The sequence below is a fragment of the Habropoda laboriosa genome, unplaced genomic scaffold (assembly GCF_001263275.1).
Source record: "Habropoda laboriosa isolate 0110345459 unplaced genomic scaffold, ASM126327v1 scaffold61, whole genome shotgun sequence".
Classification (NCBI taxonomy): Eukaryota; Metazoa; Arthropoda; class Insecta; order Hymenoptera; family Apidae; genus Habropoda; species Habropoda laboriosa.
In genome coordinates this window covers 1,906,302-1,919,573 of record NW_017100203.1, presented here as the reverse complement: position 1 = coordinate 1,919,573, position 13,272 = coordinate 1,906,302, and the positions used below count along the sequence as shown (strand labels likewise).

General features: G+C 34.2%; 1 protein-coding gene across 1 annotated transcript in view; it reads left to right on the top strand.

The window, feature by feature from the left end:
• LOC108570523 (acetylcholine receptor subunit alpha-type acr-16) overlaps positions 1-13,272 on the top strand; it is a 348,441-nt gene that overhangs the window by 165,581 nt on the left and 169,588 nt on the right. The gene's annotated exons all lie outside the window — the stretch shown is intronic.

The window sequence follows — 13,272 nt, the reverse complement described above, 5'->3', positions numbered from 1 at the left end:
TCATTTAAAAAAAAAGGAAGTGACTTGTTAATATTTTCAGTTTGTTTCAATTTACTTTGCTGTTTCGAGGACAGTGTACTTAATATTTTCAGAAATACGTTATTTTCCTTTCCTCTTTCGTTAGACTGTACCTACTTCCTTCAAGTATAATTACAAAAACTTTGGCAACAAGAAATTTTCGTAGTGAAGCTACTTTTGAAATTTGAAGAAACATTTGCTAACTGGAGATTTGGAGATTTTCAAGAGCAAATGTTCAGAAAGGCTAAGCTTAGTCTAAGAGTACGTATTTGTTTCGCACACACCTGTTAATACGTGACACAATTTCTGTTACATCCACCGTAAGCTTGTTCTAGACAGTAAAGAGTATAGCCCTTGAAAAAGATGAAATAGAAGCTTTGATAAGTGGATCGTCGAAAATTATAAAGTTTCGAAATATTCAATTTGCCGCTATCACGGAAACACAAGTTCCTCGGAATATTCTTTATGATCTGGCAAGTGGAAGTATGATAAATACCAGTTTTACTGTTTTTTTTTTTTTTTTTAATCGTAATGGTAATATTCTCGCGTATATTGAAATTACATCCGTAATAAAGTGCACGCAATTAAAACGAACCCACGTTTAATTGTATCTCACATTTAATCACGCGTAATTATGATAAACGCCAAAAAAAAAGAAAATGCTACTATAAGTATCTGTTAACAAAATTAATTAATTCTTCCTAGAAATTCTTTTAACGAAAAACACGTTTAATATGTTTAATTGTATTAAACAAAAACTGTGCTAATTTTTTCAGAATAAATTCACGAATTTTTCCCCTGTATTTGTTCACCGACGATCGATACTCTGCCGGCTTGTTAATATTCAAGAACTTTCTTTGCTTAACTAGCTGCATTTGAAACAGCGAACGAAATGCAACACGGTTCGAAAAGGACCAATTTGCGCCTGATATACACGTGCAAAAGTATTATATTTGTGTCGTATTACAAAGGGATTTTTACAATTTTATACGCTCCTCTGGGGTGGTGATCGATACTCCGGTCGATCAATGGCCGTGTGCGTATTTCCTTTTCCGGCTTATTGCTTCAGCTGTTCAACATGCACGGTCTTTCGAACAGATCTGTAAATACGATCACAGATTTTCACATTTCTGGGATTTATTCGCGATTTTAACGATTCGCCGGTGTCACAGATGCAGCAAAGTGTGGACGCTTTTTTCCTCTTTTTTTGGGGGGTTTTTTAATGATTCGCCTCGTTGACTTCCACGATATGGTGTTTTTCTTTTTTTTCATTGCGAGAGACCAGTTCAACCTTTCAGAGAGCATTTACATATCATTGTATCGAAGAAAACTTCGAAACTTTCTTCTCCTCCAGTTTCGCGGAGAGATTGCACCGAAGGGACTGACTTTCGGAAAAGTGACGCAGAAATGTCATACGGCGTTTTTATCCTCCGCGAACTCGCAGGTTTCATCCGAATCGGTAAAGTTGCAAGTTTTTCATTTTTAAGAGAAGTTGAGTAAATTAATGAAAAAAATTAGTGTAAATTGTAGGTAATTAGTTGGATGATGAGGGTAATTAAAAATGGTCAGAATTTGCGTAATTAAAAGAAATAGAGAAAGATACGTGGCTGTTTTTATCCTTGGCGAAGTCTATAATTGTAATTATAATTTTCGAATCAGTAAAATAATGGCAAGTTATTTACGAAGAAAATATGAATAAATTGGTGGAAAAATTACTGTAAATTAAATAGAATTAATTATAATTTTCGAATCAACAAAATTGTTGCAAGTTCTTTTCTAAAAAAAAGTTGAATAAATTAGTGGAAATTAAATAGAAGTAATTCGAAGATGATGGTAATTAACACTAGAATTACCAGCCGAGTCAGAATGACACATTACCGACTTTACAAAAGTGAATTTTTACGTAAGTAAACCATAGTTGGAAAATTCGATCATATCGATACAAATAGAAACATACCTGTAGAAAATAAATTCGGAAAGTTACAAATGATAACACTTACCAGTATTGAACATTCGCGTTTTCTCGAAATATGCTAATGGGTCACTTTGACCCGGTCGGTAATTCTAGTGTTGAAACTGGTCAAAATTTGCATAATTAAAAAAATTACAACAAGATACATCGATGAATTGGAAATTTAGGATTAGAATCATGTTGCATACTACAATCATAATTAGTTATGATATAGTATTGAAAAATTGTTTTTACATAAAAGATGCTCGAGAAATAATAAATTTCTTTGATAAAACGTTCTCAATAATTACAGAAATGAATGATTAATATTTATAAGCACACAAGGTGCTGCATTCATTACAGAAAGTAAACATTCCTTCTCTCAAATTTATTTACTTAATATCAAATTAAACGAAACACCATTCTGATGTGAATTATCACATTAAAAAAAAAACCCTATTTTCATTATTTCACGGTTTAGTGTAAAAAATATAATATCAGGAAAGTGTTTCTTCGTAATAAAGCAAATATTAATAATTTTTTACATAGAAGATTGTTTACCACGTTTAAGTAATATTTATGGAGAACATTGAACTTGCATGTTTATGCAAAATACTGTGTGGAATATTATTTCAGAAAAAATTAGTCAGAAGTGAGGTATATTTTGCAAAAGCTTCTTTTATTTCGTCAATTTTGAAAAAGTCTAGAACAGTGTTCGATATTGTCACTTGTTATTAACAAAATAACATTAATAAGTGTGCTACACTTTTTGAGAAGAAACAACTTTTGTATTAAACCTTGTGTAAACTCTTCTCTCATTTTGGTTAACTTTATTAGAAAATTATTCGTTTAAAATAAAATCAATTCAATACATTTAAACTTTCATCAATACAACTTGTTGTAGACAATGTTTATTCTGTTTACTCTCTTCGTGAATATAGTTGGTAAATCACGTGTATATCTTTGCAATTAAATTATAAACGCATACGCAATTTAAATCATAAAAATTAAAGGTAAAGAGGTAACGTTAGAAAATTAACTTACAATAATTGCACCTTAACTTACCCAGATTACAAAAAAAGAAAACTTTATTTACCTCAAACCACTTTGTAATTAAAGGATTACTAATACTAAGTAAATAAAAGAATACCCCTTAAGTGTGTATTTCTATAATATAAACTGTACATTTATTACTAAAAAATGAAATTTTTGCCCACTCAATGAAATCACAGTGATTTAATTTACCCCTTAACTTTGTTTACTAGGATTAAAGGATCACCAAGTAGATAAAGAAATATCTCTTAAGCGTGCATTTTTCCAATATAAAATGCATGATTATTATTAAAAAATGAAATGTAATTTAGCCATTACCGACCGCAGAAAGTCACAAATCCTCGAACCCGAATTCTTCAAATTTTCCTCTTCTATACCATTCGACAAAACTTCTCCCAGGAACAACCCAGAAACTACAAAAATCTGCCACACAACTCACCCTTATCACATCGGCAATCGCACATTCACAGCCTAATACTTCTAATCCACGCGAACGTCGCAGAAATTCCCATTACCGTTAATCAAGCCGCGTAATGTGTATGCAGAAACTTTATAAATAAACGCGACGATCCACTTAACAACTTTCACACCCGTAGAAAGTCCGAAGAACAAAAGAAAAACAAACGTGCCACGAGCTAACTGACTTACTCGTGTGTGCGAAGCAAATTCATTCCGTTCGGATGCGCTCTTACATGCGTGCCTCGCGATCGAGCCGGCTGCAAAAGGGATGAAACAAGAAAGAAATCGCGTGTAGAAAAAGGAAAGGCGAGAGAAAAAGGAGACAAAGCTGTTCGATACGAGGCATTCGCGTAAAAGCTCGATGATTTACCGACCTCTCCTCGATAATACATTTAAGCATCGCAATTCACACCCCCTATTCTAGATCTTAAGTGTTCATCGTAGAGAAGTTGGTAAAACGAACGACGAAAATCATTCGTTTCCGGCATCATTTAATTGTTCATCAATCGACAACCCCTCCAGACAGCACGCGACGTCTCGGAAATGTCCATTTCACGTCCATTTTTATTTACGTCTTTCGAGGCGTTTTTAAAAAAAAAGGATATCTTGATTTGCAATATTGAGCGTCGCTCAGACGTCTTCTGGACATCTTCAGGCATTCGGAAGTCTGTGTGCTGTCTGGATTAGTTTCACACAGTGTTGAAATTTCGTACGCTTAATCGGTAACCCTCGAAATAATTGACTGCATTGATTTCCTGCACTCGCACACGAAACCGTAGAATTGATCGTTTGACGACAATCACGATAGCCGCGCAGCTAGTTATTTCAAATTATGTACATGTTCGTATGGTTAGCGGGGAAGATATTGATCCGAGTGAAATTTAGTTTTCTAATTAGAATCGAGTATTTGTTAAATATGGAGTTTCTTTTTTTTTAATTTTTTTGTGAAGTTTCTATTAATGGGTGTAATGTGTGGAAATTTAGACAATGATGGACGCCGAAACGATCGATTTTCTTCATGCATATGCATATCGGACGAAAGATTCGCAAAAGTTGCGAGAATAAAGAGATGACAAATTTTTTCTTAACAATTGACAGTGAAATTGGCATTAGTGTTTTCGTTTCGATACGATACATTACGCGTTGGTGCGCAGTGGCAGCGATTGGTCTTTCTTTTTTTCTTGGTTGATTTTGGCTTTCGTTGAGAAAATGTATGGCGGCTGTTTTTATTTTGCGCAATTTATGAGATACGTTGTTTAACTATGTTTCGTGACATTTTCTTGGACAATTGCGTGTCTGTTAGGGGAATAATAGTCTTTGAAAATTATGAATTCAAGGTAAAATTGAAATTAATTTTACATATAGAGTTTTTACAAGATTTTAAATTTTATTCTTCTGGGTGTTGAATTTGAAATTTAAAGGGAGAGACAGTTTGAAGATTGGAACTAATCTCGGTAGAAGCAACACATTTTTCTTCTACGAGCATGAAATAGTTTGAAAACGATAAGTACTTTGAAAATGAAACGTACATTAATATTAAAAAAATTGATTTACTTAGAATTAGTTGAAAGGGTTGAAGAAAAAGAATTGATATGTAAATGTACTTTACACTTATTTAACAATCAAATGTAAAAATATTTTCATCGTAATATTTCTGCAATCTATAATAAATATATTCTTTCTAAAGCTAAATATGACTCGAATATTTAATCGTTTTAAGTTTTCAGTAACACACTTACGAATTAAGCATATTTTTATTTAATTGCTACATAACAACAACAATAAAAATTGCAATAGCCTTTGCTATAGACAAACATTCAATTTGATTAGTAATAAAAAAAAGACATTTGTTAGAAATCATTAACTTAGATTTTATTATTACACATTATGTTATATTTCAAAACAAAACTAGAATAAAAGAATCTTTTCTACTAGTATGATTGTTTGAATAAATACTGCAAACAAAATAATTCTACTCCTATTTCACTTTATTCATAGGTAAGATTAAATTGTTCGTTCAATTCATCCATTTCTGTTCAAAACTTACTGTTCAAATGAACCAACAATTTTCAAACCTCCCCAAACAGTCTCATTCCTCTCAAAAATACTCAAACATCATAATTTCCGTGTTCATTGTCACATTTACCCATTTACATTCAAACCGTACTTCATTTTTCAAATTTATTCAAACGAAGCAACAATTATCAAACTTCCTCAAACAGTTTCAGTCCTCTCAAGTATACTCAAATATCATAATCTCCCTGTTCATTGTTGCATCTACCCATTCACATTCAAATCGTGCTTCATTTTGCAGACTTATTCAAACGAAGCAACAATTATCAAACTTCCTCAAACATTCTCATTCCTCACAAATATACTCAAATATCATAATCTCCCTGTTCATTGTTTCATCTACCCATTCACATTCAAATCGTGCTTCATTTTTCAAATTTATTCAAACGAAGCAACAATTATCAAACTTCCTCAAACAGTTTCAATCCTCTCAAGTATACTCAAATATCATAATCTCCCTGTTCATTGTTGCATCTACCCATACACATTCAAATCGTGCTTCATTTTTCAAACTTATTCAAACGAAGCAACAATTATCAAACTTCCTCAAACAGTCTCAATCCTCTCAAATATACTCAAATATCATAATCTGTACTCATTCTTTCATTTACCACAAACACGTAAACTCTATAGATGCAAAACTTATCCAAAGAAAGCAGCAATTGTCAAACTTTCTCAAACAGTCTCATTCCTCTCAAAAATACTCAAATATCACAATCTCCGTGCTCATTCTTGCATTTACCCATCTGTATTCAAACCGTACTTCATTTTGCAAGAATTATCCAAACGAAGCAACTATATTCAAACCGTCTCGAACTGTCTCAAACTTCCGAAAACTACTCAATTTCAAATATCAACGTTGAATACTCAGAATCTCCAGAATCGCCGAAGTCTCCCAGGCACAAGACATCTCGCGCTGAAAAATTCGAATTTGTTCCACTAGAAACTTTCGTGGTAGCGAAATGTTTGGCAAACCGTTCCCCAGTCGAAACATGCGAGTCACGTAATCCGGGGTCAGCAAACACGCGCGACCACCAAGAAATTCGCTGGGAAAACAATCGGTCCTGGCACGCGCGCGCTTCTCGAGCCTTCGACCGGCTGCCACTGCGAGCCTCGTGGAAAATGTAGTCCGAGCGCATTTCATCGATTACTATGTCGCATATTACGCGCCCACACTACCCTCCACCCGCCATTGCTATATCATCGACCCAGCGTGAGTCTATCGAAACATCACAGAGAGAGAGAGAGAGAGAGAAGCAGAGTGTTATAAAAATGAGGTCCTTTTTCGGTACAGCTGTTTCACACGAGACCCCGTAATTCTCGTTCAACCTTGTTTCACACTGACCTCTCTCAGCCTCACTTGCCCCATAGGCTACCACCCAATTACCCCTGCTGCCCCTTTCGTATACATCACAAGAGAAAAAAAAAAAAGAAAAAAGAGAAAAAAAAAGACGAGAGAAAATTATATGAACATTCTCGATCGCGATCGAGCGATTAGACATAAGTGTACAGCGCGTGTGTCGCATGTTATCTGTGCATATGTGTATATATGTGGATATACATTATGTGTGTGTATACACGTGTAAATACTACTCGGTCGATGTACAATCAACGTGCGTTTGCAACGCGTAGATGCATGTGTTCCTACGAATCCAGGTTGTGATTCATACACCACTGTAGCCCTTATTGTCGTTCGTCCTATCGAACGTGTTCTCTATGTGCGTGTATGCAAGTGTGAGGAACAAGCGTTTGTACATATTGCCCGCGATAATTTCTGCGTGGATGCGTCCGACTTAGAGCTGCGGGATTTATGGGGCTGCGGCGGACTGAGGCGTCTAACCATAGGCTAACTTTGGGAATTTTTTTCTGGGTGATTATTGAAGGAAAAGTTTTCATTTCTTTAGGGGATGGAAATCTACCTTTCAAGTTTGGTGTGGAATTTTTGGAAAGTGGAAATGTTACAAAATGGAGGAGATATTGAGAAATTTCTTTGGTTGTCGACGGGCATCGTTTGGCACGGATCGGAAAATTTTAATTATTGTAGAAATGATGGGAGTTTGAAGAGGAAAATCCTTGTTTCATCAAAGAAATCGCTTTTGAACGTTTGTAAAAAATTAGATAATTGAGATATCAAGAAAATCTTAAGCTACATTGTAGATAATACGTTTTTCTTCATAAATTAAAAAGAATTTCTAATTTCAGACGTTCCAATCCTTCCCAGCAATGGCTACCAGCAATCGACGCTCTATCACAAGATTTCTCCCCATAACTCCTCCATTTTGCAACATTTTCCCTTCCAAAAATTCCAAAGAATAGCTGAAACATACATTCGTATCCCCTGAAAAAATAGAAACTCCCCATTCACTACTTACCCCAAAAAAAATTCCCAAACTTTACCAACTTTTAAAAGCCTCAGTCTGATGTCTCCCCTAAGATATTCGTTACTACTGAAAACTCGCGAATCAATGATACGCGTAATACACACATTACCACGTGTCGTTTGTTTTCTATCTTCATACGAAAAAAGAAAACCTAAAAAATACCGAGATGCTTTCATATTGTTCTCCAAAAGGACGTCCACAATTCTAGCATCCTAACTCCACTATTTCTCGTCGATACGTGTAATTCGTGCTCTCCAGACGGTATAATATCGAATGCAAACAATTCTCGAGCATTTTGCCAGCGACGTTCGCCAGAATCAGTCGGGCTTATCCGTCGTGTTAAGTTTGCCGAAACAATATCGAAATGTTCGCAGCCCTATGTGTGTATGGGAATGTACGCGTGCTTCTATTTGTCGTGAAAAACGCACAGTGGTCGATTGCCCTCGTCAGCAAGCCCTTGTTAATGCGTGCTACCCGTTTTACATTTGTAAATGCTACCCACGAGTACATGTTACACACGTCTCGCGTATAAGCGAGTGCAATCGTACTTGCCCGTCGAGCTCTCTCTCCGTCCTTCTCCACCTACACACGCTCGAACACACACATACACGATTTATTCGGAAAAGGAAAAAAAGAAAAAGAAAATTCCTTAGATGAAAATTCCAATATCAACCGCGGGTGTCCTGTTTGCACGTGACGTTGATCTTGAATCGGTGCACACACACACATCTATTCACCGGTGCTATTCGCTCTGGGAATTTGGTAATTATTGTCAAACGTGATTACATCCGCGAACAAGGCAATTCTCAGTAGTCGATTGAATATGTCGATCGATCTTCGAGCACTGTGTATATGTGTGTGTGTTGATTAAGTAGGAGTAATTAATTCGCCAAGGTTTATCTAGAGGAATCGCGATGATTTCTCTACATTCTTTTTTTTTTTTCCTGCGTTTTCACAGCGGAACGTGACACATCACGTTCACGTGTATGTTAATCGATATCTCGCCTGATACGACGGACGTGTCCGAACAAAAATGGTCGCATTGAGCAACGTGAATCGCGCGCGGCTCGCTCGGCTCGAGTCGGCTGTCACCGGTTCGGGATTAATTGTCAATCGTGCATGGACCGATAAATTTCAGACAGATCTGAATCCACGCGCATTCTTGTCGGCTGATGGTGAATGACAATTCGAGAGATGGACGTGTTCTGCTAAATGAGATATCGCGCGGCGACGTTTCTAAGAACCTTTTTTCCCACGTTTCTTGGCAAATGCCGGAGCTTTCGCGCGTTCGAGATACGAGAGGGGGAATTTGAAAATTTTTAATTCTGCGAAAATGTGGTCTCGGTGTGAAGGAATTCCATTGTTTGTGGCACTCGAAGCTTATCGATGTTGAACTTTTCGTTATTCCTCGGTTTCACTCGAAAATTTCAATTCATGCCGCAGTAGCGTTTCATCTAGTTTCTTGAATATACCGGGTGTTCAGGGTAACAGTCGGCGCGACGATTTTTGAGACACTTCAAGCAGTCAAATAAACAGAAAAGCGTTACAAACGAGAATTAATTAATGCTCGATCGTCGACAAGCTGCAAAAACACTTTTGCTCGATAATAAATCGAGATCAATTTTTGAACGAGATCGCATAATTTTTTCTACGCGACACTGTAGGTAATATCAGGAGAAATGCAGCGATATGGAACAAAGGTACTTTTTTTTTCTAAAACGACGTTAAACAACGAAACCCATCAGAATGACGAACTTCAGATTTCTCCCTTTAAATTACAGAAATTATCAAGACGCTTTTATCCAAGTGTACAGAGGCACTTGTTGAAATAAAGAAATACAGTGACTCTTACTAATATTCGGACACTATTTAGAACAGTATAACTTTTTCTAAATTGGATCAAACGGCTTGAGATTTTTGAGAAGTTAGAAAGATTAGTATACTAGATGTGTGTAAAATTTTTCGAAAATGAAGAAAATTGTAAAGGTCACTGTTTGCAACTTTTTTACCTGAGCTTGTAACGGAAATTTAAAACACACGTTTTGTAGATTTATGTCAATTATACACGTGCTGAAAATTTCATCGAAATCGGTAGATGGAGAAACAAGCGACAGGCATCGAAAGATGTAGGAATCTTCAGATTTACTACAATTATAGGCCGAACGTCGTGAAACAGTGCGATTTTCACAATTTTTAACGATCTGTAGCTCGTAGTAACATTAACCGATTTCGATAAAACTTTCAGCATGCGTACAATTGGCATAAATCTACAAAACGTATTTTTTCAATTTTCATTACGGGCTCTGATAAAAAAGTTATCGAATTTACAATTTTCTTCGCGATTTCCACAAATTGCAATTTTTGCAAAAAATTTTACACGCGTCATCTAGTATACTAATCCTAACTTCTCGAGAAAACTCAAGTCGTTAAGTCCAATTTTAAAAAAGTTGTACCGTTCTAAAGAGTGTCCGAATGTTAGTAAGAGTCACCGTATATGACACTTTTCTGTAATAATTGGACTTTCTTTTTTGTTACGAAAAAGTAAAAAGTACTGCAAAATATGGTACATATTTAAACTGGCAATTTAAAAATGTCGAGTGTGACTCGACAAAAGAGTGCGAAGGGTTAAATTCAAATTTGTGCGTTAATTTAAATTCGACGAATTATCAATTGAAATACCTTTTTCACGAGCACCGTACACATCGTTCCTTTGCGAAACACACAAGCATTGCGTAATATCGCTGCAGATGTGTACCGTTGATCTCACAATACGTAACTCCACTTAAGTATAAAATATCAATGCACGTACGTGCAATTGATATCCGACGATTAGTCTCACTGCAGCAAGCAGAGGCTAAGCCACAATCCCCAGGGAATAAACGCTCGAATCGAGCCGCATCCATGAAATATACGTCTCACGATGAATTATGAGAGACTAGCGTTCGGAACCACGTGCATCCGCCGTAATGCTCCGCGAGTTCCAAGTCCGTGAGCAACGCTATGCAAAAGGAAATCCTGGAATTATCACCGAAAAAAGTGGAAATTCCAGCTACGCGAAAAAGGGAAATAATAATATAGAGAATGCTCCTAACAATACCACTCGTGACTTCCGAACGTTGGACAGAGAAAATTTCCAGATAAAATCAAATCACTTTTACTAATTTTCGACACTTCGATGATAATATTAATTTTGGACATTTTCTTTTTTTTATCGGAAAATGAAATTATTCTACAATTTTCTATTAAGTTAGAATTATTTCTTTCACTCTGCTCATGAGAATATATAATATTTCGGTGAAATTTAGATTGAAAAAAATATACCGAGAGTGTTATATTGTAATTTAATTTAGTTACTGAACATTTTGTAGGGCTTCTGGCAATTTTTCTTGCAATTCGTTAGAAATAAAAAAGTACCCAATTTCCTGCACTTTTGTAGCAAATTTTTCAAAAAATAATTAAAAAGTTGTGGACTTTTTTGGCAGTGAATTAATATATAAAAGTTGTCGAGTATAAATAGTATATACTTTTATGAAATTTAAATTGGACAAAATATACCGAGAGTGTTATATTGTAATTTAATTTAGTTACTGAACATTTTGTAGGGCTTCTGGCAATTTTTCTTGCAATTCGTTAGAAATAAAAAAGTACCCAATTTCCTGCACTTTTGTAGCAAATTTTTCAAAAAATAATTAAAAAGTTGTGGACTTTTTTGGCAGTGAATTAATATATAAAAGTTGTCGAGTATAAATAGTATATACTTTTATGAAATTTAAATTGGACAAAATATACCGAGAGTGTTATATTGTAATTTAATTTAGTTACTGAACATTTTGTAGGGCTTCTGGCAATTTTTCTTGCAATTCGTTAGAAATAAAAAAGTACCCAATTTCCTGCACTTTTGTAGCAAATTTTTCAAAAAATAATTAAAAAGTTGTGGACTTTTTTGGCAGTGAATTAATATATAAAAGTTGTCGAGTATAAATAGTATATACTTTTATGAAATTTAAATTGGACAAAATATACCGAGAGTGTTATATTGTAATTTAATTTAGTTACTGAACATTTTGTAGGGCTTCTGGCAATTTTTCTTGCAATTCGTTAGAAATAAAAAAGTACCCAATTTCCTGCACTTTTGTAGCAAATTTTTCAAAAAATAATTAAAAAGTTGTGGACTTTTTTGGCAGTGAATTAATATATAAAAGTTGTCGAGTATAAATAGTATATACTTTTATGAAATTTAAATTGGACAAAATATACCGAGAGTGTTATATTGTAATTTAATTTAGTTACTGAACATTTTGTAGGGCTTCTGGCAATTTTTCTTGCAATTCGTTAGAAATAAAAAAGTACCCAATTTCCTGCACTTTTGTAGCAAATTTTTCAAAAAATAATTAAAAAGTTGTGGACTTTTTTGGCAGTGAATTAATATATAAAAGTTGTCGAGTATAAATAGTATATACTTTTATGAAATTTAAATTGGACAAAATATACCGAGAGTGTTATATTGTAATTTAATTTAGTTACTGAACATTTTGTAGGGCTTCTGGCAATTTTTCTTGCAATTCGTTAGAAATAAAAAAGTACCCAATTTCCTGCACTTTTGTAGCAAATTTTTCAAAAAATAATTAAAAAGTTGTGGACTTTTTTGGCAGTGAATTAATATATAAAAGTTGTCGAGTATAAATAGTATATACTTTTATGAAATTTAAATTGGACAAAATATACCGAGAGTGTTATATTGTAATTTAATTTAGTTACTGAACATTTTGTAGGGCTTCTGGCAATTTTTCTTGCAATTCGTTAGAAATAAAAAAGTACCCAATTTCCTGCACTTTTGTAGCAAATTTTTCAAAAAATAATTAAAAAGTTGTGGACTTTTTTGGCAGTGAATTAATATATAAAAGTTGTCGAGTATAAATAGTATATACTTTTATGAAATTTAAATTGGACAAAATATACCGAGAGTGTTATATTGTAATTTAATTTATTTTAAAGAAATTTGTAAAAAATTTTTTTCAAGAAATTTTTCAAGAATTTCTTCAAGAATTTCTTCAAGAATATTTTAAAGAAATTTGTAAAGAATTTCTTTCAAGAAATTTTTCAAGAATTTTTTCAAGAATATTCTAACGAATTTTTTATTATTCAAATTGCTATTTATCTCCGCAACACCAATTCCAAATCTGTCAAGAATTAGTAACAGACTCAAAATTAATGTAAATTGGCAGGTGATACTAAATTTTCGACGGATAGTGTACGCAGCGAAAAATTCAAATCGCTTTGAGAAACAATAACATTCATAAATATCGATTCTCACATATGAGATGAATATTAAAAGAT